The 25,859-nt window shown below is 38.7% G+C and overlaps 1 protein-coding gene across 2 annotated transcripts in view; it reads right to left on the bottom strand.

Moving 5' to 3' along the window:
• cdh11 (cadherin 11, type 2, OB-cadherin (osteoblast)) overlaps positions 1 to 21,238 on the bottom strand; it is a 60,710-nt gene extending 39,472 nt beyond the window's left edge. For both annotated transcript variants that reach the window (XM_089129366.1, XM_039684628.2), the window contains exon 1: positions 20,762 to 21,238. The gene's annotated coding sequence lies outside the window, so the exon portion shown is untranslated. The remainder of the gene's footprint in view (positions 1 to 20,761) is intronic.
• Between the last annotated feature and the right edge of the window lie 4,621 nt (positions 21,239 to 25,859).

The following is a 25,859-nucleotide window of genomic DNA, read 5'->3' as shown; positions in this document are numbered from 1 at the left end:
GGCTGGTTTCACATTCAACATTAGAACACTGTTTCATTTTTATACATACAATGCATTTACTACAAACTATATGAAGCGCAGAGAATTGGAAGAGAATGCGTTCTTAGATGTTGGACTTTTTTTTTTAAATATGCATGCTGTCTGAATATGTATGGCTTTAGTGGTGGTGCTTTAAAGGGGGTGGATTTGAAGTCTTTATTTTTTACGAGAAGGTTTAACTATGTTCTCTTCTATTAATTGCAGTTCTGGCAGCCCCATCCCAACACACTGTGCAATGTGACGTACATTCAAATCACAAATAGCAATGCAGCTGTAGGGTTATGTTCATGTGACATTACAGTTTTTCGCCATCACAAAAGTTTACTATTTGTATGCATTTTGAAGCCTTGCTAGTTAAACAGCTTTGGTTTAGACACGTACGTCAACTAACTCTCATTAGAGTGTTAGTAAAGGATTAGTAGACTTGTAGGGTTAGGGTTACAATAAGTTGACATGTAGTAGCAAAGATTCTTTTAGTCAGTAGATGATGTCTGTTGGGGAAACATCACAATATAATTGGCAAATATTAAGCAGTCTACTAATACTCTAATGAGAGTTAGTTTACATATAGTTGCAAAGCTATTTATATTCAGCAGAATGTTCAAAAGGGACCACCAAAATGAAGTGTTACCAACTTTTTATTTGCATGCCTGTCACAGAACCCAATTACTGAACTAAATTCTCTTTAACATCGTATCGTGCTTAAACAGTCAAATACACACAGGTTTACATAAACAAAGTCATTATATATCTTAAATGAATGTAAACAGTTTGACGGATGTGTGTCAGTGGTATATGTGCAACAGGTCTTGATGTGACATCAACTAATACCTGCTCCTGTCTGTGTCATGTCATTAATGTTAACAAAAAAATACGTAGAGAAAATAACTCGCTGCTCTTGACTGAATATAACTTCTGTAGCTTTAACAAGCAGTGTATATTTAATTCATTCAGTGATATCTACGTAGTTTTATTTTCACATTTGTTTATTACATTTCTTACTTGAATGCTACAAGTTACAGTAAATAGACATATTGTAGCTGAAAATATGAATGCACTGTTTATTTGTAGTATGTTATATTGTAATTGTATTATTTGTACTGTGTGTGTTTTTGTTCTTAAAACAGAATAATAAAAAACATATAAAAAAAATCTATTCAATGATGCCACGGACCCCCCAAATATGTTGACCTTTCGAGGGACTCCATTCCTAAAATATAAAAGCCAGTCAGATGTGTATATGGAGCCATTTATAAAATAAAATAACAATATTATATATATATATATATATATCCAATCACAGCCCATTGAGCTTTGCTGTTCCCCAGCTGCAAGACTGCAAATCTTAAGGCATGAGAAGGGTAATTAACAGTGTAGTCGTGAAGCCTGGCAGAGCAAGTTATCCTCATAATTACAGCGAATAGGACCTCCGATCAGCCGTCAGCTTGAAAAAAAAATGCTCTAGCTCTCCTTCACATAAACATGAAGGCCTGCCAAAAAATAAGTGAGGTACACATTTCAAATAGAGGTGTCTCCTTAACTAAGCTTAGACAGTGTGTGTACATCTAAAACCTCGGTTATGTTCTAGATTGATGAACTGAATTTTTATCTTGTGTGGTACAGTCTATCCTCAGCGAATCAGGACAAAGGATGAAATTGGGTTTGGGCAAACATGGAGCACGGGTAGACAGATTAGACTTGTTTACGGGGTAAATATGCAGGTCACAGCTGTGTGGAGCCGGTGCCACAGTCTTCATCTTTGCTACACGTGACAGAGGAGTCCTGCCAGACACTACTGTTATTTGTGGCAGAGATGTTAGACAGAACTAAATGATTCATTCTCAAAGCTCGGTGTTTCAGGAATTATGAGGGAAGAGTGAATAGATTTGAGATGCACCCAATATTATTCACCTTCTGTCTCCGTGAATTTTGTATTTTTTTGGTATCGCTGTACAATTACAACCATTCAAAACTGTCTGTTCTGAATAGCAATGACCAGAAATGTCCTTGGGACCAAAACACAACAAGTGGACATTGTGTAAAAAGTTGAAATGTGATCAAAACGCACAAGGATTTGCAAAGAGACAGAACATCTAACAATCTATAGCTATGCATCCTATCAACACCGTCTGGGCTTGATTCCCAGCACTTCAAACCAGACAGGGGAACAAACTGCATACATAAGCATCCATTCCTCAAACACCATGCATGGCGCCCAATACAGGCAGCTCAAAAAAACAATATCTGCCACCCAATCTCCCAGAGACTTGAGGAAAAATAAAAAGCTTCTTAAACACAAGCACTGCCGGCGCTTCTGATTGGCTGTTTATGAGTATTTGTGTAAGTGAGGAGAGCAATAAAAATGTGCAGACTATTTCACTCTGCTTTTCTGTTGGGAAAAATGGACACATTCAATTAATAATCTAAGGACATTGTCTCAGAGACGAAAACATCAGCATTTCAACAGCAGAGAGAAAAAAGTCAAACAGCGAGGTCACCTTGTCAACCCGTCTCACTCGCCTCTATTCACCACTTACAATACATATTCAGTGAACTGTTGATAAGACATTTTCAAAGTTGAGCCATATTCTAGCTTTTAGGCTTCTTGTATGGGAGACATCAGTGGCGTGAAATGAGTGGCTGATGAATGGCTATCCTCTTTTCATGGCTAGTCATCTATTCTGGTTTTTCATTTCTTTTCCTGGCTATTTTTTTCCTCCTCAAGAGGAGCCTCAAGTGAGGGTTCAGCCCAAGTAATGACTTTGTCCCTGATGCCTCCAACCCGAAGTATCATCACAAACAGCGTAAAAACTTTTCCTCTCGGTGAGGAGGCGATTACAGAGGCATACCTGGCCCAAGCATGCAAGTAAATATTTATGTTTATGGATGTATGTGTGTGTGTGTGTGAGTTCCACAACATGAGGACAATAAATGAGACTGTGACTGCATTGGTAATGTAAAAGTGGAGAGTCACAGAAGCTTAAGAAAAGCATGGGTCAATGGAACCCTATTATTCCTGGCACGACTTCTCTCTCGAGGGTGATGTTTATGGATAAGCTCTTGAATATGTATTCCACAGATTATGAGATGTGCCTCAGAATGACTGTCCTTTATTTCCCCTGAAAAAGGTCACTGACCCTCCGTTGCCTGCGATCACCTGACTAGAGGCCAATTTAAATCACTCAACTTCTCCTTGACTGTCACTTATTTTGAAGAAGAGGCTCCTAGTGCATCGTATTACCTGTGCGAAAACCCGCCATTGAGGGAAATTCAATATGCTTTCAACATGCATTTAGCCTCTGCGGGACTGGTGTCAGATTTGCTATTGTGTATATCTGATAAAAAAAAGAGCAATGTTTCTCTCGGTATGCTCATCAAATTAATGCAGTTCCACCTATCTGACCCTAATTTTGTAAATCATTAGGTTTTTATTATTTGTCTATAGTTCTTCACATCAAACTGCAAATTATTTTCTCCACTCTGGTGCTTTCTAATAGGATTTGTGCAGAAGCATATTTGATTGTAGTAATCTATTTACAGAAATCTTTAGAAACGAAGAGAGCTGGAGAAAATTGTAAATTGCTATTAAATGGGGCTTTGTGCCTGCACGTCATTGATGCCCTGTTTGTGTAGCCGAGGTGCATTCTGATAAAATCATCATTAATAGAAAATACGGCCATGCAACGAGCCCATTGATACATGGGAGATAAACCAATATTTAGATAGGCTGGGAGATAAGTAAAGGACGCTTGAAAAAATGTCTGTCTTCAAGCCGAAATAAGCACTAGTAATGAGATAAGCCTGAAGGTAGTCTGCTACGATTTTAATTCCTGAACTTTTTGGGATAATAATGTAGCAGTCAATATAAACCTTGTGATTAATTATCACTTGAACTTTCATGCTAGCAGTGCATTATGGGTGCCGGGAGCTAAGCGAAAGAAACATCATCTCACGGAGATAAGGTATCACCCCTTTCCTTGTGATAAGAACGAACTATTTTTCTTCTTTCTTTAGTCATTGGAAAGTGACCTATAGAATGCACTTTTTTATTTATTTACAGAGTTATTTATTTATTTTTTGCTCTATTTCTTTCAGCGCTCAAAAGCTGTGAGCAGCTGAATGGTTATCTTGATAAGAGTAGGCCCTGAGCTGCATGCGTTGTGACAGCCTCCAATGAATATCAAGTGACGTGCGTCACAGTCTGCAGCCATTCCAGTGGGGATAAAAAACCCCTTCCATTATAATCGCCGCCTCCTTTTAAACAGCCATTACCTTGGGGCACAGTAGCCAGAGGTGAGGTATGGGGCGCTGACATACACCCACTGTCGCCCGCCAAATTAAAAGGCTCTGGCCTGCGTTTGTGAATACAAAATGCATCCTGGAATGCCTAATGTGGATTTGAGTCATTTGCTTGGTCGGCCTGAAGAGAACGGAATCCCTCCACAACCTTCTGTGCGTGCCATAAAAATAAGTAAAAAAAGAGGATGAAATCAATACGCTTGAATTATCAATAAACACAGCTTTAAAAGGCAACACAAGTGTAAACAGTCAATGAAAATGGCTGATTTTTGAAAGAGATTTTTAGAGGACGATCTGGCTTCTGCATCTCACCCACTTATGGATGCTCAAGCTAATCGGCTGAGCCTCATTCATCAAGGCAGTGGCTCTCACACCCCTCACTCCTGGGGGAGAAGCAGATGTAACTCCCGATGTGTGCTCCATACTGTGGCTAATGACTAAATCTGTCATTTTCGGCATTATAAAAGTTTCTGTTCTTTATGCGTATAATCTCCATCATGCTTGATTAGTTGTGGTATGCTAAGATTCAATGGCTTCAAATGAAAAAAATGGTCTTCAAATGGTCATTTTTTCCCAGCAAACCTCAATCTTTATTTTTCTCAGTCCTACTCTGATTTTCAGTTCAGTCTTTCAGTGGCTCTTCAATGTCATTCTTTCATTTCGCAATCATTTGCCCAATTATTAGGCAAACTACAATATGGAATAATTCATGAAATGGGTTTAATGAAAGTGAGCCTAGACTCACATATTCTGACTGTATAGACACAGTGATCTTCCATAGTTACGGTAAGAAGTCAGTGATAATGAGAGAATTTATTACACTGAACTGTGTGTAACCTAAAATATAATACACTATTGAGGAAGCTACTTTGAATCAGTATATTGCAAAGATATAATTAGTAGATGTACTAAACCCTGTTTATTAAAAAAAAAGCTTTGATTTCTTACGAAAAGTAGCTACTGTAACTTCAATGAAGATTAGCTACTTAGCTTACTGTTTTTTTCTGTGTACATACATATGTTACATATGTTAAATGATTACATGATACATGTCAGGATTCATTGATGTACAAAATAAATCTTTTTTTTTTTTTTACATTATAAATGTATTTACTGTCACTATTGATCAATTGAATGCATCCTTGTTGATTAAAGTTGTCTTAAAAAATACTGATCCCAAAGTTTTGAACCGTAGTTTATATTAATATGTACTAATAGTAAAATAAATATTAAAATGCATTTGAAATAATTTTTTTTTTCTGAGTATAATACAAATACATTTACATATGCATGTACTTTATATAAATACCCTGTAATTGCACTTTAGATTCTAAACTGATAAAGTCTGCTGAATTATAACAACTAATTTTGTAGCAAATATAATTTACTTATCTGGAAATAGTGAAAATATAAACTAAAACTTAAACTAAAAATATACTAAAGTATATCTGATTGTGCTAATGTGGAACTATTGCGAGTATACTTTAGGTATTTCAACAATTCAACGAATGGTAAAAAAAGTTCCTTTGTTAATGTTTCGAAAAGAGCTAAGCTACTGTCATATTACTGAAAAATGTAGTTTGTAGAATCACACTTTTTAGCTGACCAACACTGAATATACATTTGTGCAGTTTTATTTACCTCTCCCTCTCATACAAAGTCAGAACCTGCAGCTTTGAAATATGATAAGTTCATAGGCCTACATTTTTTCAAGGGGTGCACACACCCTAAGCATTTCTCCAGATTTAAGTGTCTTTTTTAAAATGTTATCCCTGGACTCAGTAAGGTGCCACTAACCAGTCATAATCTGTTATTGTGTGCCTGAAACCATGTGTGATTAATTTCTCTTTTAAATGAACCGTCCAGCCCGCTTTGGCATTGGGGCCATGATGGAGCCGCACTATAAATGGTTTATGTCATGGCTTTTGTCAAGCTCCTTTCCCCCGCAGCCTCGCTCAGTAATTGAAAAGCCACCTCTGACGGAGGAACTGAGCGACTGTGTTTGTAGCATACAGACGATGGGGACCGAGGTAAAATGGTCCGAGTGGGTCTTACCACCTCAGTGTGAATAGCTACCCAACAGGATTTCCAGGGACACCTGCACTGACCCATAATGACCCACTGGGCACCCTCCATCCAAGCAATAATGTTTTCTGTTCAGGCTGGACGGGAGATGAAATATCTGAATGACGGAATGAATACCAATGTTAATATAGCTCTCGTCGAGCTTTGTGTTAGTATGAGATGTGTTCATTGTGAATTTGATTTAATCTCAGAGGCGACTATATCTGTCAGCGTGGCTTCAACAGGCATGGAAATTGCTCTCTTCTTCGTCCCTTTCTCTCTGTTCTTAGCCTCAGGATTTGCTTAGCTTGCATACAGACGGGTTGTGATAAATGATAGCATCTGCCCGCCTTCTTCACCACCTGCATTTAAACATTTCTTATGGGTGCTCACTAGGAAAAAGGCTGGCACTGCTGTGCAAACTGCACATTGGAGGAAAAAAATACATTTTAAGAAAATATATATATATAGACTCTACATAGCATTTTTAATCACAGTGTTTTGAATGCATAACTGCAACAATATTTTTCTCACTTATTACCTAAACTTTAGGTAATAACCTTAGGTCCTGTCACATTGGGTGAACCGATCACAACTGGTTCGGGTCGGGAGATTGTTATAGTTACAATTACCAAATAACAATTAATTGGGATTTAATTAACAAGTAATTGGGATCACATCAGGGACAATTATCATATTCAAGTGTCTTCAGAATGAGCTAATGAACGGTGGCGTGTGTGAATAATGTCACGTGGGGGTATAAACCGGAAGCGGGCGCTCACAGACATTGTTTTTCCCTGAGGAGCCGAGATTGTGACGGCCATTACACCGATGGTCAGAAACGGCGGCGACAGGACATTATGTCTCCCGTTCCCTCTTTCAGGGAACGAGGGTTACATTAGTAACCGAGACGTTCCCTTTCAGTCGCTCACATTCGATGTAACGTCAACGTGACAATGTAATTGGGATCCCATGGAAAACTCCACAGTTGAGACGACATCTAGCACCCTACGCAAGCCTCTCAGACCCACAAATGGCTGGACCGGAAGACCTGCATAGAGGGAGTTCAATAGCACCCAAGAAGAAGCGACAACCTGAGTTGGTTGGCTCTCAACCTGGCCAGGCAAGACACACCTTGGGCTTTGTAAGCCAAGGCGATGGCATCCACTATCCAGTGGCTCATCCTCTGCTTGGCGATAGCCTTTCCTTTCTACTAGCTGAGGACTGAGGTCCTGAGGCTTTGCGTTCTTTCCACGTACAGGTGCAGAGCGCAGACGGGACAGAGAAAAGCAATGGCTGCGTCCGCATCTTCCAAAGGCAGCATTTCCAGGTTCACCACCTGGTCCAGGAAGGGTGTGCTAGGAACCTTGGGCACGTATCCGGGCCAGGGTCTCAGGATAACGTGAGAATTAGCCAGGCCGAATTGTAGGCATGATTCGTTGACCGAAAATGCATGTAGTCCCCCCACCCTCTTGATGGAGGCCAATGCAACCAGGAGTACTGTTTTACAGGACATAATTTTTAACTCTGCTGACTACAAAGGCGCAAAGGGTGGACTCTGAAGTGCCGAAAGGACCAGAGACAAATCACAGCAGGGTATAGAGAGTGGGCAAGGTGGATTTAGTCTCCTCACCCCCCTCAGGAAGCTGACGATCAGGTTGTGCTTTTCCCAGTGACTTACCTTCAACGGCATTGTGATGTGCGGCAACATACACTTTAAGTGTGGAGGGAGACAGCCTTCCCTCCAACCCATCTTGCAGGAAGGAAAGCACGGCTCTGATCGAGCAAGTTCTCCTCATGAGAAGAAAACCACTCAACTAACATGTTTCACTTCAATGCATAGAGGTGCCTCGTAGAGGGGGTAGATCACCCAGAACCTCCACATCCTGTCCATGGACCAGACATGGAGTTTCCAGAGGTTTGGACGCTTGTGCCATAGGGTGCCACGTCTCTGAGAGAGTAGATCCTTTCTCAGATGAATTGGACTAGGAGGGGCTGTCTCAAGGAGCACCAGTTCCAGGAACCAGGTCAGTTTGGGCCAATCCAGCACAACTAACAATACCTGCTCCTCGTCCTCCCTGACCTTGCAAAAGGCCTGTTTAAGAAGGCTCACTGGGGACTTGGACACACAGGTCCAAGTTTGGCTGTAACCCACCTGTGCCATCCACATCCTAGTGAGTTCGTCATGCACTTGAGTTGCCCGCTTCCTGTTTATACCCACGCTGCGGGGCATGTGACATGATTCACGATTCACACACACCAACATTCATTGAAGTGATCCCAATTATGTTGTCACGTCGATGTACAGTAAGTGACTGAAAGGGAACTTTTGTTTCCTGTATGAATATATTTTAAAATGTATTGTATTCTTCTGATGATAAAGTTGAATTTTACCCCATTACTTATTACCCCAGTCTTCAAGCAAGCAGGCAAGTAACTTTATTGCCTGTCACATTTTCAAACAACAGACGTTGCCCCACAGTGCTTTACAAAAGTTATACTTATTCAAAAGCTAAAGAAAATAAATATGTTTTAAAATAAGACTTAAAAGTGGCAATTGAACCTCACGTGGAATGGTAAACTATTCCAATTTGGGACCACAGAAAAAAAAGCACGATCTCCTTTTGATTTTAAATGACAACGAGGGACCTTTTAAAGCCTTTGATCGGAGGACCTACGAACTCTAGAAGGAAAGTAGGGAATAATAAGATCACTGAAGTACTGGGGGGGCAAGGCTTGATATAGCCTTGTAGACAAACAAGACTGAGGACTTAAAAATCAATCCTGAATTTAACCGGAAGCCAATGTAAGGATAGCAGTACAGGAGTAATATGGTCTCTCTTACCCCCGTTAAAAGCCTTGCCACTGCATTTTGCACTAACTGTAGGCGGACTAGTGTAATCTGGGGGAGACCAATATATAAAGAATTGCAATAGTCAATGTTTGATGAAATTAAAGAGTGAACCACAATAAAAAAAATCCTAAATCTAAATCCTTACTGGATAGAAAATGCTTTACTTTAGCAATTGATCTCAGATTTTTTTTTTTTTAAAAGAGCCTTTTAAAAAAACATGATCCTTCAGAAATCATTAATATGCTGATTTGGTGCTTAAAAAAAAGATGTGCTGTATAATGTGGAGACAGTGGGCCAGATGTACTTATGCTTTTGCGCTCACTTCAGGTGTATTTGTTTCGCAAAGTGCGCATAAAACTATGGCGAGGTAGACCGAGGTAGATGTATCACCATCACCAAGATGAAAGCGCAGATTGTCTGTCACAGGAGCTGAAAATGGCAAAATGCGCTTTTCGTGTCATACATATGCATTAATGGGATGGTCAAGGGGAAAGTGGGAGTGTCACATAAAGAGATGGGAGGGGAAGTGTAAACTGCGCCTAATTATGTATTCCTTGTTATGTACAGAAAAAGCTAGTAAAAGCGCACCTCTATTTCGCGCTGAAAATTCTCAGCCTCTTAAAAGCAGGTGTAACTTAGAAAGTGGGTTTCCTGGCATATGCCTCCCGGTAAAACAGCAGCAGTAATCCGAGCAAGACGAAGACATAGGCTAAGGAGATGAGCTGAAACTATTTTTGCCACAAGAATCACACGAGTGAAAACGAAATCATTAAGCGTTCCAGATTAAGCTGCTATGCCATATTTCAGTTACTGGAAGAATTTAAAGATGACCCATTCAGAGGCACAATTTACAGTATAGTGGGTGGGGACAGGCACTGATTACCTAGTAGATAAGAAAATAGTTGATTGCATAATAAGAGAATAAAATCAATTTAAATCTAGCCTAAAAACATATGTCTTAAGATTTAAATAAATTTTAAACATGGCAGCTTTAAATCCCTTATTTTAGTGGTTCACCATGTGGGTCGCATCAGGAAAGATTGGTGTTTATGGAGTGGTCAGACAGAAAAATGTTACCAAGATTATCATTTATCATTAATCACTGATCTTAATACCAGCTCTGAACATTTTCTGTGAAGCTGCTTTGGAACCACACACACTAAATACTTAACTTTTTCAGGTAAAATTGTAAGCTTTCATGCCACTCAAAATCTCCCACTTCCGCTGCTTCAAATGCTGCTCGGAGCAGTGCTTTTGAAATCCCCTATTTGGTGACGCACATGCCTATATTCTCTGTTAAGACACTTCTGGGAATCAATGCACAGTCACTGGCTCATCCTGATCTGTCCCCGTATAAAACACAGCAGAGTTCGGCATTAAAAGTATTGCAAATTCTTTGGTTCTTAAATTTCAGCAAAAACAGCTGTGGTCAAAGCATGAATGAGAGGAGCAGAATAAAGAAATAAGTCGAGTCGAATTACTTTAGTATATATATATATATATATATATATATATATGTTGGGTATGTAACAACTGACATAACATCAAGAAGTATATGATGCAATTCATAAGCAACTGATATTATTCTCTCTAGGCAGCATTGTCAGGGCTTCAGCACTTTCATACACACATTCCCAACTGTTACCATAGAGAGCCTTTCAAATACAGACATGTAGCTGTCAGGTCAACAATCACATGAGTGGGCATCAAAGAAAAGATGGTTTGCTCTGGGGTAAGAGAAGGTGAATGGGCGAATGGCAAAAGAAGAAAAGGACTGTGCGGATGGGAACAGGTCTTTCTGGCATTAAATGAAAGAGTGTTTTACATGACAGTTGAAGGAAGTACAGCTTGTTTGCTCTTCGTAGGAGTGGTAGAATTTGTATGGAGGGTGGTCTCTAGTTTAGCCCCCCCTGTACGCCACACTGTCCTGGTCGCTCAGCAGGGGCCAGGCTCCTCCATTATAAGCCGGTTCGGTTTTACGACCTAAGGCTAACTGTCATGTTAATGAACGCCTTGCTGGCCTTCACGAGCCCTGTGTCCTTGTGGAAATGACAAGCAGTGTACAACCCGTTACCGCTCTCACTGAAAAGGCCATTACTTCCCTTCTACTCTAACAGTTGTAGTGCTAATGTTCAACAGCCTAATTAGAAAGGGAAGCGGCTGTTTTCCTTAAAAGACTGTCCACCCATGGGCCACCCACAATGTCAGGCAGCTGGAAATTATTTCAGCCTTCACTGTAACCTACAAACCCCAGCAAACAGGGGTCAACAGGATGTGAACACCCCTGCATTAAATTATAACAATTAAAACCTTAGGCTGGACGAGTCCCTGAGGCACCAAACTATTTACTGCAGAGCTTGTCCGTGACAGAAAGAGGTCTAAAAAGAGCTTTCCTGACACAACAGAATTTACAGAGGTGTGAAATTAAGTGCAATTTGGCATTACAGTGATCCAGCCAAACCTAATATGCCTTAATGCGTTTTCCTACTGCGAGAATGAAGAATGATTCAGAAAGGATATAAGCAATAGAAAAGCTGTTGAATCAAAGACAAACAGCCCCACAAATAGAATGGCAATGTCTGCGCTAACAGCAACGCTGACAGATTCCTGAGGGTGCTCCTGCTCCAGGAGTGTGAAAGAGTTTACTGATGCAAACACACATTGATAGGCACTAAACCAAAATGGGCCTCTATATAGAGGGACGAACTGCCTTTCTGGTGCATTTGGTTTTCACATTTTTTTTTTTAATTGGTTTATACATATCGTCCCCTTGGAATTATAAGGTTCTATCTGCGTTCTGAACAGTTTTGAGATATTGAGCTTCAAAGTTTTTGCATTCCATATAGGAAAATGTGTATGGGGAACAAGTTTTCAAACATAAAAAATAACAGGGACCCTTAATGTACAAAACACATCACATAATGTAAATAAATTGTCACAGAATAAGAATATGTGAATAACTCAATTTTGACAAAAATGTCAGATAGAACCTTATAATTCCAAGGGGACGATATATATATATATATATATATGATCGCGCACACGCACAAACTCGACAATCGACTACTGTGGACTTCGACCAAAAACAGGAAGTAAATACAGGTATGTGAGCCATAATTTTTAGTAATATCTTTCACATCTACTGCAGTCAGATTGACCGTGGTCATTCTTAATAACACCACTCACATGGCTGTGCACTTGTAATGAAAAATCAAGGATGTTAAGAGGCAAAAAGGGTTTAGGGTTGGCTAAGAGTAAACAGGGTGCGAATTAAAAAAAAAGAGGACGATGTAGGCAACACCGATTTCTGCCATTTTTGTCTGTACTGACACCTCTCCAAATGTCCAAAAAAATAGCTCAATGTTAAAATTGACCGGAGTTCTCCTAGGAGTTAAGGTGACTGAGATTGTATTAATTGAATAATCTCTGAAAAATCTCATTTATTTTACAGGTTTAAAATTATCAGAAAGAAAATTAAACTTAGAATTTATAAAGTTAAACAAAGAGAACCATAAGCTACTAAAGTCATCTTGTTCATAGGAAATGTATTTTTATATTCATCAATTACTAACTTTTCAAAGAGAAGAAACACAACATTTTCATGCACTTAATTTATTGAGTACATCTATATGTACTCGTGTTTTCGTGTATGTTTTCGTGTAGAAAAAACGTAGTTTTTTTTTTTTAACTACTGATTTAGTAACATCTAAATGTTTTAAAAAAAAACATGCAGTTTAAGATGAAAAAAATACAATATAAATAATTGTATTTGATATTTCTGTTATTGGCATGATTTCCATATCTTTGTAATTTTCTCAATATGTCTACAACCCTTGAGCATTTGTGGAAACTTTGTGCTCTGGAGCTGGTAGAGTTTAGACACTGGTCAGTTTGAAGAGCCTGCCTCCCAGTCTTGATCTCGCCGGCAAGGCTGAAGACTGAATCCGCCATTGTGGCTGCCTGATAAAGAGATTAGGGCACTGTGAAAGGAGGCGGGACAGCATCGATGTGCATCTGAGATGCTTAGCTGAAAGGCCCATTGTAGGCCCAGTACACATCCTGCCTTCCCAGAGTACTTGACAACCAAAACAGCCAACAACAGAATTCCTGTGTCAAACAAAACGCTCCTTGTCTACCCAAAGGTTTATCTGCCTCATTTACAAATGTATGCCTTTGTGACCAAACTGCTTCCCTTTAACCCAGCCACTAAAAGCAGAACTAAATAAATTATTCACTCATCCCATGCTATTTTTGTTGATCTCAAGGTTAAAAACGAAAATGACACAAATAACGTTTTCAGAGATGGGCTGACTGAATGCCCCTCTCTCTTTAAAACGTCAAAAGGAAGGAAAAGCAGGATCCGAGAATATGTGCTGGGACTCTCCCACTAGTCTTTTGAGCATTTTTTTTTCTTTTTTTTTTTTTTTGTCGAAAATGATTAGCATATCAAGTCAAAAGAGTTTTGGAACACCAGATGTCCCAACCCAATTGAGTTCATACATGTCTTTCTTTCTTTCTTTCTTTCTTTCTTTCTTTAAAAAAAAAAAAAACAAAAACAAAAAAAACATCCTTGCTAATTTGGTTGCAATTTCCCTCCGAGGAAATGAGCTCTTCAGATAGTTAAATTTAGATAAATACATGTAATCAATCATGCAAGAAAAAAGCTAAGAGGTATTATAGAGAAACTAATATAATTTACATATCTTTTCAAGTCTTCAGATCCTGGCAGAGAAAGGACCACATCACAGCCTGGATCTGGGGCCCTGCGATTGGCTAAAATAAACAAAATTACTGATTACAAACCCCTGGGATTATTTTTGCGTCATAATTCATTCGAGACAGATTTCCATCCAAAAGTTAATATGAGACCTTGGAGATCAAGGGTACACAGCTATGAATGCCAAGGACTGCAGAAGGTTATCAGTGCCACACTCAATTTATCCTACTTATTATGTATAAACACAACAATTGCAAGCCTTTATCCTCATACCCCGCCTGAAATATTGGCCCTGCAGGTTATTCAACAAATTATTTTATCTTTCACATCGTCTGTTCCATAAACCTCGTCTTCTCTCACCGTTTGGGAGTTGATATTACTCGCAGCCTTTTCCACTGTTCTTTTGGTAACTGAGTTGTAATTGGCCTGCTTGTTATTCACTGATGACAAAACCCCAGTGCTGCTAGATTTGGACCTCTTGTTTTCTCTGAGTGAAGCAGCCAAACGCTAGTATTGTGGCCAGGTCTTTAGAGAAGGCTGCCCATCAGATGGTCGGTGGAATGGAACATAGCCTGATTCTTCACACACCATTGTGTCAGCTTAGGGATTAAAGGGATGAATATTTTAACGAGGCCACCAAAATGGCCAGGATCGTACGAAACAGAAACACTAAGGTGTTGAGTTACGTCTTTCTGCCTCTTTTTGGGGTGCAAAGAATAATAATTACAAAACAAACAAAAAGCTCTGCTCAAAATGAAACATCCTGTGCGGCCATCCATAACCACATCGCACGAGTCAAATTCATTTTGTTCTGGAGGATTTTCTCCGTCTTTCATCAGATAAGAAAAAAAAAGGGGAAGATGAGTGACAGAAAAAAAGGCTGATGAGGTGGTAATATAACATGGAAAATGCTCAGGCTATGGCTGAGTGGATGCCAGGGCTCTGAGGTGAATTCTGACGAAGGTTGGCGGCGATAGAGGGAGCAAAAGAGTGGGCAGTGATGAAGAGAAATAAGAGATGACTGACTGAGATAGACAGGGGAAAGTTCAGACAGTTTTCTCACAGCCTGTCTGACATTTACAGGGCCAGTTTGGAGGAAAGAAGCTGGAGGAAGCTCTTGACCTCCACTTCATTACAAGCCCAAAAGACCCTCCACCACATTAAATATTGAGAACAGGTGAGGCAGCAGCTCTGAGGAAACACAACAGAGTAAAAGGACAGCAAGCAATGAGAGAAGCACTGAACTGTGAGAACAGCAATGCTCTCTCTCTCTCTCTCTCTCTCTCTCTCTCTCTCTCTCTCTCTCTCTCTCTCTACAGCAAACTTAAAATCCAATTTCATGCCTCATGTCTTAAAGTGAGATAATTTTAAGAGATTTCATTTTACTATTTTGTTTTTGCATTTCAAAAATCTGCAGCAATATTTACTACCATTAAGTAGGAAACAATAAGCCACTAGAACGTTGTAACAAAAACCCATGTGATGGTGTGGCGTTTGCAAACCTTAAGAGACAACTAGCTACGGAGACAAATGCCAGACATTAGCCGCTGTCATCATTACGGCCATTTTCTGTCTTTTCCTTTTTGTTCTGGTCATTTCTCAGCTGCTGTGGCAACAAATAAACATTTAAAGACAGAAAACGCTGTGATTTACACTCCCCATGCATTTAGAGATCCCCCAATACACGTTGTGCATCCCCCAATACACGTGAAATTACAATGATCAGGTTGTGTTCTTCCCTGTTCATTACATTCGAAGACTTAATTAGACAAAAGAACAATGAGTATCTCAGGGAAAAGTTTAATTGCACAAAATCATACATTGCCAGTAGCACAGTGATAGATAGGACAGAGTTGGAGTAACTATTAGCGTATTATGCGAATGCATCACCATATGCCACCCGATAATGAACCTAGAGCACGTAACGCTCTGATTGCAGGCTATGGTTGATCTATAAATTAAAAGATGTTAGTTCACTTTCAGAAAGAACAGGAGGGGAGCATTTGTGATCCATTTGAGCCGGTGCGCTGTTTCTGATTGATCTGCGAGAAATGCAGCCCATGCTCATTGTCTTCAGTGTCTCGAATATTAGTGTGAATGTGCATTGTGGCAATGCTGGGCTTAAACATGGGACACCCAACAATTAGCTTTATTGCAGATGCAAAGAAGGAGTAATGGAGCATGTCATTGCAGATCAGTTCATCCTCCCACCCCTTTCCCACTCCAAAAGGAAGAGTTGTAAACCTTTTTCAAAAACCTAGCAACACTTACCAGATGGCTGGTATCTGGACTCACAAATAAGCTATGGTTTACTTCCAGGATTTCTTGGAACGACAGGAAGAATGCAATGCCTTATTAATGCAACCACATGTTTTCACCTTTATGTGTATTACATTATGTGAGGGATAAAAAACATCATGTGCTTACTTTCTCTAATCCATTGCATGTGTTTTATTATTAGTATTACGACTGGAATTCAAACTGAGAGGAAAAAAAAAAGAGAGAAGGGGTGTTAAAGCACTTCTGTCTTAGGATGCTTTACTGAAGAAAAGGTTACACGTCTCATGTCTAATTGCGTTGTGTGGAAATGGGTTCAGGATAATGTTATCTGCTGTTTTGCGGCCAAGCAAGTCTGAGAGAAGAATCAGGCCTATTACTGGCCATATACCCAAGTCACATCACTTATGACCAGTGCTTACTTTCTAAAGGTCAGTTCTATGAGAATGCAGCATGATTTGGTATTCTGGTTTAATTTCAGCAATATATATATATATATATATATATATATTTCAAGAAGGTTTTTTTAATGACTAGGTCTATAGGAAAAAAATATCAATGGCAAAAATGACCATGTTTAAATATTAGTTAATATAATTTAAATGTGTAAAATATGTTAAAAATAGACAAATATGTTAAAATAGAAAAAAAAAAATCTGCAATTGAAGCAAACACAAAACCCATGTCAAACCATACGGACAATGGTAATCCTAAATGTACTAGCCTACCATTAACAATTCCATGTGTGAGGTCATACCTCAACAAAATAAAATATATACAAAGTATTTGTAATACATTAATTTAATGTATTCTGTTTTTATACATTTCAAAATAAATGCAAGCATGAGAACACCAATGGAATTGAATCATTAGTAAATGTGCCACTGCTGTGCGTTATCTATGTATTTAAGAATAGAGGATACAACAGTCAAAGAAGGTTGAGTTACATCATGGTCTTCAAAGGCAAAGGTTAAAAAACAGTCTTATGATATAGTGCTAGATCAAAGACTGGTCTTGACATCAGAAAAAAAAAAAAGGATTTCCAAACTGCTTTGACAAAATCTACTTGGCTTGTCACACTCCGGGCCATCCAGAGTAAAGGAAGAATATTAACAGTGAAGCCTAGTAAAACCAGCAAGCCATACCGTTGGCAGCAAATTCACAATGCATTCTTGATGTATTCATTCATAATCCAATGCCTTTTCAGAGCAGTAAAACACCATAAACTGGCTTCAGATTGCCAACATTTAGATAACATATGACTCAAAATCCCACAAAAAAAAACAAAAAAAAAAAACACCCAACTGCAACTGACACAGTGCGGTTGCTCATCTCACACTGTTCATATCAATTCATCCTCACAAATATCCATATCACTAAGATCCTCTCAGGTGTTGTTCATAAAAAAAAAATTAAAAAAAAAAATAAAATCCACAATATCAACATCTCCCCACTGCATTAGTCGTGAGATCATGAATGAGTTATGTTTGTTATTGCACCTGAAGTAAGACATTAAAAAATAAAGGAAAGAAAGAAAGAAAAGCACCCTTGCTCTAAAAGTTAGCATATAAAAGGGTGTATGATTTTCTGCTTTGCTAATTGCTCCTCATAAGGGTGAATGGATGTTTTCCAGCACCCACGCAGTGATTAGTGCAACCACATTCAGCATGAAGGCTGCTTTGTATAAATGAAGTTATAATTCTCCACTGTGTCAAATACTCTATTAATAATTATTTGATGGGGAATTTCGTCCGCATCCAATTTATTCCCCTGTTGCCATATTTCATCGACCGTATTTCATAGTGGTAATTGTAGATTCTCTTTATGACTCTTTGTAATAAAGCACTTCACAGTTAAGGATGAATATATATATATATATATATGAAGAGTTCAGATGCAAAAGCCTCTAAATGCCATTTGAAATTTTCATCTTTAATGATGATTTTTATCAAACTTGTATATTTAAGTTCAGTAATTTCACTTAAATGGCAATGATGATTACCTATTAATTGTTATTTAAGTGAAATTACTGAACTTAAATATACAAGTTTGATAAAAATCATCATTAAAGAAGAAAATTTCAAATGGCATTTAGAGGCTTTTGCATCTGAACTCTTCATATATATATATATATATATTCCTTTTAGGCATGCTTGGCATCTGCATGAGGGATGCAATCCCCAAGAAAAAAACTTAATACAATAGCAAATGTAGAGTTATCACACAGTACCAAGCCACCAGTCAGAATATTGTATTTATGTGCTCCAAGGTCACTAACAGATGGCATGATGAGATTCCTGCACTGGAGACAGTTGGCACGGACAACTTGGTCCTGTCCAAGTGCTGGTATAATCATCATTATTCTGTGCGTGAGTAGAACCCACCACAAAACTGCCAAGGAGGCTCCCAGCAGAATCAGAAAGACTTTCTTCATGTATGAACATGACTATAGGTGTGGAGATTAATTTACTTTTTTTCCCACCAAAGCCCAATTGATGTGCAAAACCACTGTTTGTCTGATCGTAACTTCGCTTTTTCTTTTCAACAGATCTGCTTTAATGAAACATATAATTAAATGCTCCCTCACAGAATATGGACTGATCAGATGAGCTCTGAAAATCAGTTCTAGCTGAGGTATTCTTTTCTTAAATTGAAAATTAAACTCAGCAAAAAAAGGTCTCCCAGCCTTGTTTGTATATGGCTGGTGGTGTAAAAGGGGCTCTTTGAGATGCTACACAGGTAGCCATAACAAATGAGTTTATTTGTTGAAAATGACTGAGTCTCTTCCTCTATCGACCCGCAGTGATGTGGGACTGAAGCGGCGCAGCACCCAGCACAATGCAAGCGCAAGATACCGGGGCTTCATTTTTTCTCCCTGCACACAACTCCAAGGTGGTAATATGACACCAAAGGTAACAGAAGCCACTGACTAGAAAGATGTTAATCCTGACAAAGTGCCACAGCATTAGCCAGAGCCTCTGCTAGATTGAATTCTGCATCCCTGGGGAGCATGAGCAACACAGACGGTGGCGCTCAATCTTTTTGAGTGGCCCTCTGAGACAAAACTGTGGTATGCAAACTGGGCCAAGACTGAAAAGAACAACAGCACCCTCTATTGAATGCATGTGAGCATGCATGGTGTTCTTCAATCATCATCATCATCAATCAACAACGTCATTATTATTATTAATAATAATAAATTACTATTGTTGTTGTTGCTGTTAAAAATAATATTAACACCCACACATTTATTATAAGTATTGGATTGCTGAGATAAGGAAAATTGGATTTAGGCTAGTCTTTGTTTAATAGTTTAATATTTGTATACTTTCTATGTTAGGCCACACAGTCACAAAAATATGATAATCGTATAGGCTACCTATCACATTGCATTGAGTCTGACAATATATATATATATATATATATATATATATAGGCCTATACAACCTAATTTACAAATGTAAAATATCCTCAGCACTCTGATCCAAACACACACGCACTATTTCGCTTCACTGAATCACTCACTATCTTGACAAGTTCTGCGTGTCCTACAGAGGACATACAGAGCTGATATTGTTCATAGCGGATTTGTGTAATGATTCATGGTGTGATTCTCGCAATGGGGGGTATATGACTTTTTTTATGCCCGGGGTTGTGCTCTCTCACCACCCTCACGACTCCTCCATTCCCCGTCGTGAACGCTGAGACGTTGTGGATTCATTCCAGCGACAGGCGACGCGCATTCCTTTCAACAAACCAAAAGCTCGTGACGGGGGAAAAGCCTCATCACTTGTATAGCCTAAATAAAAATATATTCTTGAATAAATAAATTAATTAAAAAAAAAAACACCATGCCTGCACTGTGCACTAGATGGAATCTGTATTCTGGATATGAGACTATATTAAAGCTGAATGGAAAGTTGTTCACAACACTCTCGATGATCTACAGTCCCAAATATCTTGCCAAAGTCACGAAAATAAATAAAATAGCCTAAAGTAAGATAATAACGACGTCGTATAACCGCAAAAAAAATAATTACATAAAAATAAAATAAATAAATAAAACTGCCGGTTTATTCTGCACTAATAGCCTATAGCCGGAATAAAACGTGATTTTCTGATCATCGTTTCTTTCTTTTTTTTTTTTTCTTTTTTTTTTCTTTTTTTTTTGCTCAGGCACAGGCTCAGTGGAACGCAATGCATCTCCACCACGTCGTGCTCGTTGTCGCGAGGAGTAGCTAAAAACTAAAAGTTGAGCTTCTCGTCCAACTGACTTCGAAAGCAAAAAGGTTCCCCTGATTGTCATCAAAAGCGCTCACATTTGCAACTGACTAAAGTGTGCATGGTTCACAATAGGTGTGCAGTCACTGCAAAAGAGCTGTCTGCTGAGGGATGGAGAACAGCTTGAGAAAGGCTGACCCGTCCTCTCCATTCCTCTGAAGCCAGCTCTTGCAGTCCAGCGTTGATGTGATGCCCGCATTTCAGTCGTAAACACCATCATCACTTCCTACCTTTGAACACTTTCAGACACGACACCGGTTGTCCAGTGGTGGTCCCAAAAACGGCTAAACGCTGCCACCTCTTCTTTGACCAACAATCAACATCCAACAAGAGCAGTCTGTGTATTAGCACTCCAGACGCAGGGTCCTCCTTGGAAAAGTCCTCTCCCAGAATTGAAGCAAAACGTAAAAGCCCGGTTGATTTCTTTCTTTTCTTTACCCTTCTTCAAGTAAGTATCGAAGGCAACTGTTAAATGGATACTGGCGAAATAAAACTGAGGTATGTCCACGATCAGTCAGGTGCAGCTGTTCTGCGCGCACGTTCTGATCCTCCACCAGCCGGAATGATGATGACCGGTGCGATGCAACGCAAGTAGGATGTGTGTGTCTTACTGCCGGTGACTGTGTCGAGTCAACCCTCCTTCTCTCCCTGCGTTTCCAGATGGAAGCAGTTTCTCATCTGTCCTGTCGCGCGGTCCCATCCGAAGCGAGCGGCCAACGCAACTGTTAAACCGGCCTCTAAAATCCTCCTCCAATCAAAACAGGCGGATGAAAGCTGAGATCCCACTGAAAAAAAAAAAAAAAAAAAAAAAAAAAAAAAACGTCTCGTCTCAATCAAAACAATAAATACAAATAAAATAAAAAAAATACAAAAAGTCACACAATTGTCATTGAGAAATCCAGTTGATAATTCGAATAAAGATAGTTTGGAAATACAGAATAGGCCTAGGCTATCTATTAATCTAGCACTATTCCTATAGGCTACCCGCTTAGTTTGTTTTGTTTAGTTGACATGACAGCCATATGGAAAAACAGGGACTGCACGTATTTAGTTTAATCGTCTGTAACGTAGTTTACTCCTTTTTTTTTTTTTTTTTTTTTTTTGCTTATTTATCTCTTTCATACAATATTTCCATATTTGTTTGATTCAAAGTAGCAAAGATGTGGGGATTTATTGTCAGTACTTTTTAGTGACAAGATAGTAATGTTCTCCACTTTAATAAAAATAAAAATAAACAAAACATTTTAATAAAAAAAGCCAACATAAAACATTTTATAAAATATTTGGTCTTAATTATTTGGTGGTTTGTTTTTAACATAATGTTTTGGGTCTTAATTTAACAAGTAGCTATCGCTGTGACTTCTTTTTGGTCAAAACAGCTTGGACAGAAACACCTGTTAATTGCACAATGTCTGTTAATTATTTTAACAGTAAATTATTTTGCTCCAATAATATGTATATACATATCTATAGATAGATAGATAGATAGATAGATAGATAGATAGATAGATAGATAGATAGATAGATAGATAGATAGATAGATAGATAGATAGATAGATAGATAGATAGATAGATAGATAGATAGATAGATAGATAGAAAGATAGAATTTTAATTTGGCAACCGTTTCTATAAGCAATAAGGCATAAGCCATATATATTGTAAATATTTGGAAGGTAGGTGAGTTACAACTTACCTCATATTACAATACTCCTCCTATTTCAAAGTTGACTTTATCTGAGTAACACCATTTTTATCAATGAATAGAGTGTTGCACACATACAATCATAGCACTATACTCAGAAAAAAAAAAAAAAACTCATTTTTGAAATAAAGGTCATTGTGTTGTAAGACCATTACTCTGGTCATCATATCAGCTTAATTGCAGGTTAGGTCTATAATTATAGTATCCATTACTGCCCAGTTAATTGGAATGTCTACTACCGTTGTGCTTTGTTGATTGGAATTGGTAGTCTACTGAAACTGCAGTTTGACCCATTTCTTTTCCTTTTGTGGCTTAAGGTTGAAGCAGTAAAGTTTATTTTTCTGTGTATGTGGATCATGCTGAAAATAAAACTGATCTAATGTCACTATTCAGAATCCCATTTGAAGTCTATCAAGAGAAATGCTAAACACTCAGTAGATGTTGAGTTTAATGGGATGAAAATCATTTTCTTCCTTCTGTTCGGTGTTGTTTTTGCAACAACATTATAATAATGTAAGACAATACTGGTTGTTCGCTAACAAAAATCATTTTCTTAGGCATATTTATGGTTTGGGGTTCCACCCTCTCAGATTGAGGAAGAGTAGTGTTCATTAAGAACAGCTCCTGGTCATATTCAGCATGTGCTCACTCTATTCCTGTCTTTAAGGCAATCCCAAACATGATCTTCTCTCCATCAGCCATTTGACTGGGGATATAGTGAACAATCAATTCAGTCAGATTATTAGCCCGTCTAATAATTGAATTGAGCTGTCGCTCGGGTAATGGATTCACTGCTCACACGGTCGCTTCAGCCAAGGCTGGTTTAAAGAAGTGTGTGAGAGAGAGAGAAGTAGAAAAGGAGGGCGGGGGTGTGGATGGAATAGAAAAAAGTGCAAAAAAAGGAGAGCGACAACGTTGGCAGTGCTACCTCAGGATGGCAGAGCAATCAGATCCATGTCAGTTTTTAATCAGGCTCCTTGGGAGGCACAAATTAGCCGTCACATAAGGAGAATGTCTTGCTTTGCCTTTCCATATCAAAATTGCATGTATCATCATACAATATTACATCTGAGTAGAGCCTGTCATTCTATAGCACCCTTTATACAGTTTGTCTTAACTTTCTAGAGATCGTATGACAGTGGTAACAATGTTTTGATGTCACACATTACAAAAAACCCTGCTAAGCCACCATTACCAATACTCTAAAAAGCCAAAAAATACATATGTCTTTTGTTGTTGAATCATTCATTCACTCAAACAAATGACTGCCAATATCAATTCCATGGTCTTACTGGGCCTCAGTTGGGTAAATAAAATCAGACACCCATGCCAATATGCATCCCAGCAGCTGAATCAAACATGTTCCACCACAGCTTGGATTCCGACACTTCAGAACTATTGTTTCTTCGTGTTGTTTTTATCATGTATTCGCTGCAAAAACAGAGGAAGCAGCCAGACCCAGGCACTCTTTGATATAATATCCATTTTGTCTAACCCTATTTTAATCCATTAAGAGACAACGATATCTGTTGGTGGATCAGAGACCTGGCAGGGGTCTTCACACAGAGCGTGGAGAGGAGCTGATTACTCACTCTATTGCTGTGGGGGTTCAAATGAAAGAAAAACAGAACAACCTCAGTCACAGTAATGGAGTGGTACATCTGACACCTTATCAGTTGGAGGTGCTCATCAGAGAGAGAGAGAGAGATAAAGAGAGAGAGATATTTATTTTCTTTAAGAGGTTCTCCACAGATATGGTTGCAAGTGGGGTGCCTCCTTTCTAGGTGATTCTGGAAACATGGGGTCCTTGCTCTTTATCGGGTCATGTCACATCAGACGAGACACGGATAGACAGTGAACAATGCAAACAAACAGTCGTGTTTTTTCTCACTCTACTTCTTAATCTTGCTTTGTAAAGTCTGAAGTTTTTCCATCCTTTATTCTCACTCTTTTCTCACTTGTGGTCCATAACTTGAGAGTGTGGTTTTGTTCCAGATAATCAGAAAAGACCTCGTAAAAAGAGTTACACAAAAATATGTCAGGAGCTTCATCTTCATAATGAACCTTGTCATTCTAAATGGAAAATATACAAGAAAGAGGAAGCTCTATGAATAATTTAATGAGGAAATCATGAGGAAGGTCTTTCACATTACTGCAAATGATTACTTTTTTCTGCTGATACGAGTCTTTATGATGAAACTGGCTAATTGCTGGTGCAGCTGGATGACAGTTTCACTCTCAGGCATATATGCTAATAAGGAAAGCTTTTGGTGTCATTTAAGCAACAGAGAATTATTTTAAAATAACACAAAGAACTTCAATAGAAACCTTTGTCTTCTACATGACAGCATACCCAGACACATGCTTCTTAATATATACTGTATATCTCACACACATACTACCAAAATACACACACAATGTACTACCACAATATCCAGAAAACTTGGGACATTTTGTAAAATGCAACACCTTCAAGAATCTATGACTTAACCTTTATTAATCATTGACCTTTATTTAACTGACAAAAGTACAAAGTACAAAAGTGCAAATATTATCAAATTTTGATGGCTGCAATACACTCCAAAAAAGTTGGGACGGAGGCATATGTACCACTGCGTCACATCACCTTTCCTTATAATTATACTTTTTGAATGTTCGGGAAATGAGGATACTTGAAGTTTTGCAAGTAGAATTTTTGCCCAATCTCACCTGATGTAAGACAGCTGCTCAACAGTCTGTGGTCTTCGTTGTCTGATTCTGATGTGCCATACATTTTCAATAACAGACAGATCTGGACTGACAGTCAAGCACATCCCTTCTACAGCGTAGAGTGTCTAGAAACCACTGTTTTATGTGCAAATTGAGGCCTAGCATTGTCTTACTTCCCAGGAAACATGTCATCTTTATGGCAGTTTATGTCTCTGTACAATCTTAATATGCCTCCACATCACTGGTACCTTCACACAATGCAAGTCACCCATGCCTTTTCCATTAATGTAGCACCATGCCATGACAGATGTTTGCTTTTGCACCTGTCAACGATGAAAGCCTGGATGATCCTTTTCTTTTTTGTGAACTCAAAAGTCATTTCTTTCCCAAAAAAAGCAAGCTGAAACGTAGACTCATCTGACCACAGCACACATTTACACTGTCTTTTAGACCATCTGAGATGAGCTTAGGCACAGATAACTAGGCAGAATCTCTGCATTGAACAGATGTGTAGCTTTCTTCTTGCGTAACATAAATTAAAGTTGCATTTCTTGATGCAGCGGCAGACTGTGTTAGGTGAAAATGCCTTTCCAATGAACTCCCGAGCCCATGTGGATATATTTAACAGAGACGGTTTCTCATGCAATGCGATCTGAGGGCTACAAAGTCATGCACATTCAACAGAGGTTTCCTGGCTTAGTGGATGCTCCTTTTATGCCCAAACACGATTCCCTAACGTATTACCAATTCACCTGTTATTTGTGAAGTGTTTCAAAACAGTTTAACTTGGACATTCTGTAGTCTTATTCAGAGTCTATACAGTTTTATTTTGCTTCTGTCCCAACTTTTTTGGATTGTGTTGCAATCGACGAAATTAAAGGTTTAGTTCACCCAAAAATGAAAATTCTGTCAGTAT

The sequence above is a fragment of the Pimephales promelas genome, chromosome 1 (assembly GCF_988280905.1).
Source record: "Pimephales promelas chromosome 1, fPimPro1.hap1.1, whole genome shotgun sequence".
NCBI classification, from domain to species: domain Eukaryota; kingdom Metazoa; phylum Chordata; class Actinopteri; order Cypriniformes; family Leuciscidae; genus Pimephales; species Pimephales promelas.
This window is presented reverse-complemented; position numbering and strand designations above follow the sequence as displayed.